Source organism: Ixodes scapularis, unplaced genomic scaffold, assembly GCF_016920785.2.
Source record: "Ixodes scapularis isolate PalLabHiFi unplaced genomic scaffold, ASM1692078v2 PGA_scaffold6__148_contigs__length_123643588, whole genome shotgun sequence".
NCBI lineage: Eukaryota > Metazoa > Arthropoda > Arachnida > Ixodida > Ixodidae > Ixodes > Ixodes scapularis.
The window spans coordinates 30,152,136-30,155,608 of NW_024609881.1; the positions used below are offsets into that span (position 1 = coordinate 30,152,136).

Here is a 3,473-nt window from a genome sequence, read left to right on the forward strand (position 1 = left end):
GAGACATCACTATGTATGAAACTTGTAATTTTCCTGATAATAAAGAGATGTGAGGGGAAATACCTGTGTGAGCTCAGTGTCTATCAAGGTACTCGTCCTGCCATGGCCCTTTGCCATCCATCTCAAAGTACATAGACAAGTACTCCCGAATACTGTAAGCCTGGCTGGAATTTCACAAAAAAACGAATGAGGCAAGCTTGCATACCAACATACTATATACATACTCAGTGCATCTCGTGCCCCGAGGTGGAACATCAGTGAGACCAGACCCTTCGTCTTCTTCTGAGCTCCACTGTTCCTTGACAAGCTTGCCTTCCAAGTCTTCCCCATCCACAGATCCAGGGGGCACATAGCTACGTTCAGACAATTCAGAGTGCTTCATCAGGAAGTTATGAAGGACCACACATGCGGCCACAATTCTGTCCGTGGTCTCTTCTTTTGCAGCGAATGGCCGACGCAGTATCCTCCACCTCTGTGCCAGTATGCCGAAGGTGTTCTCCACTACCCTCCTGGCTCTGCTCAGCCGATAGTTAAAGACCCTGGGAGGTCTTCCTGTGAGATCTATTGACAGACAGAAATATAACATGAATTGATATTTCCTTTTTGAATTCCTCTTTTCATCACCGGTGCCATTTAAGTTCGCAGTTTCGAGGTCTAATTTTGGTCAATGTGACAGGGAGAATGTTCTTTGCTGCTGATTGGATGTGGCACCACAACTTGCACATAATGAACCAATGAGACATTTTTGACCTGTTTGCGAGTTTGCAATTGTGCAATATTTTGGTGAGTATGTCACGCCAAATTGCAAATGGTGAGAGGTCTCGTGACATGCTTGTCCATAGTGCTTCATCCACCGGTCGATATCAGCTTGTGTATGGCAGCAGAACAACTTGATACTTGCAAACAAATTGTGGGTTATCAATCCATAGCTTCTAACATAAAATAGCAGACAATCACAATTTTAGCCTGCATCCAATCTTGCTTAGCCGCGGCACCGGGTTCGTAGACACTACTAACTTTTTTCCAGTCGGTTAGCAAACGGCATACGGTGTTTTCCTGTTCTATTTTCATCTGCGAATGGCGTTTCATAGCAAGTGAACTGCATTCTTCACAAAGATTAGTAGACAAACCATGCATGAATGCTTTAAGTTGCTCAGTGAGCGCAAAATCGAACTCGCTCTCGCTTTCTTACTCTTTCTTGGAAACGGTCGCATTACGAACGTCTTCAGGGGAAATGCTTCATCCCCGACAAAGAAGAAGGGGACTTTCCTACTCCCCAGCCAGCTTGCTGTTGGGAGACGCCGTTGGCCTTCTGCAATAGCTTGTAGGAAATCCGAGCGTCTGAAAATGCCTGCATCACTCTCACTTCCATGATGGCCTATCTCCACATATAGGAACCTGCAAAAGAAGTTAAATATGAATATATGCATACGTTAATGGAATGATCTCGACTTGCCAAACTGCTTCAGATGCAGCTAGTTAAATTGATGAATTTTTAGAAAATTAATTGTGTTCTACATGTGATATTGCATCAGCCTGGCAGTTGGTTATGCAGAATGCATAAAGATATGCCTGCAAATTTTTATACGCACATCGAAACCTTGGTGCAAAAAAATCTTCTTTCTTTGCCAAATCATGCTGATTGCTTTTATGGTGCACATTCACTTTATGTATAAGCAGAGTGTGGAGTGCAGAAAAAATACTTAGGGAATTTGGCAGTCACCCCTAGTGACAATTCAACAAGTGAAATCCTTGAGTTTAAACAATAAAATATTACCTATAAAATTGTTAAATTGCACTAACCTGTACTTGGCATCACAGATAGCAAGCATCAACTTGCTGAACGTCTTTTTATAGTTGAAGTTGAGGCTGCCTATGCGGCCTGGGCACTCGATCACAACATGCTTACCATCCATGGCCCCCAGGCAGTGTGGGAAATTCCAGGTCTCCTCAAATTCCGAAGCAATCTAGAGAATTAAATATTTAGTACCTACCTCCCGCTCTCTGCTTGGCTGGTTTGGAGCTCTGCAATTTTTATGTTAATGATATTGTTCTGCTATTTTTCCTGTCGCACAATGCTATACAGCCTACTGTTTTTGCAGTGCGTGTGACATAACTGAAATGCATCAACCAAAGACCATGACATCAGCTCTGCCATACTGAACTATAATTGTTTTTACGATTCAGTCATTGCATGACTCGTAACACGCTACCCTTTAAATGCCCCATGCGCGTGTTCAATACTCGGTTAATAAAGTCCATGATGTTAAAGACCTGCAACCACTCATCTGCGTGCTGTGGACATGTCAAGTACAGTGGCTGCAAGACATCCCAGAGGGCTTGGCAAGTTTCTTGAATGATGCCACACACTGTGGAGCGGCCCATGCAGTTGTTAAATGAGGCACCACGGATGTATTACCAGCAGCAAGGAACCTGCGTCTCACATAATAAAGATTAAAGTTATTAGAGCGAATGGCCAAAGTGAAGGCGGGCTGGTGCGTATTAATCATGATGTTTAAACCCAGTGAAGGAAGCGAACTTCCCAAGCCCAGTCTCAAGGTTTGAAAATCATAAATAAGAGTATTAACTGCCGAGAGAGGACAGGCCAGAAATCTCCGATTGAAATGCGGGAAAACGCATACTTAACACAAAATATTTATTTAGTTTTTAATTAGTTCGCGCATTATTACGTCGTAGACGTACCTGACGCCCGCAGCGCAGTTGACGTGATCCCGGAGAAATTTATTAGATTCTGATTTGCGTTTTTAATTACATAGTGTAAAACACTTAATTTCGTTATTTACGCAGAATTCCTTTTCTTGTCTCACCTGAGTGTCACAATTAGCCGTTGTTCGGGCGCGATGGCTTTCCTCCGGTTAGTGTTTGTTTTTGTGATTTTGTCGCGGACCAGCTCGAGCAAGGTGTCGAAAGTGCTCAGAGGCATCCTGATGTAGCTGTCGAAATTGGGGCTTATTAACACCACAAGCAACATTACCAGGCTGTGAGCAATTTTAGTAGAACGTGTGGAATATACTCACTCCCGAAAATACTCCTCATCATGAGCGCGCAATTCGGCCGCCAAACGACAAGCTTGGCCGTGCTCCTCACGGTCGAGAAGGAACGGCCTCACCCACCAACGTCTTCTACGCTGCTGCCTCCGTTTGTACTTCACTGTGCACACCAGAAGTGTTGTGAGCAGCACATCTTCATCATAATCTTCGCCGTTGTCCATCGTAGTCGATCTGGTCGAACCGCCAAGCGCAAAACTGGCGGCAAACGCCCGACGAAGCAGACGAAACAACAACAAGAAAAGAAAAGTACAGACCACTGATCTCTATTGTAGTAGGCTGGATCGCGGATCGCGACCTCGGCAGCTGGGGCCGAGTGTCGCCACCGGCGGCCATTGATTGACACCAGCCAATGCATGGGACTCTATGGGAAGAACGAGAAAAAGTGCCGTTTTCCCCTGTTTC

At 44.7% G+C, this 3,473-nt stretch overlaps 1 pseudogene; it reads right to left on the reverse strand.

The window, feature by feature from the left end:
* Positions 1 to 530: 530 nt before the first annotated feature.
* LOC121046482 lies at positions 531 to 2,944 on the reverse strand (annotated as a pseudogene).
* Positions 2,945 to 3,473: the final 529 nt, after the last annotated feature.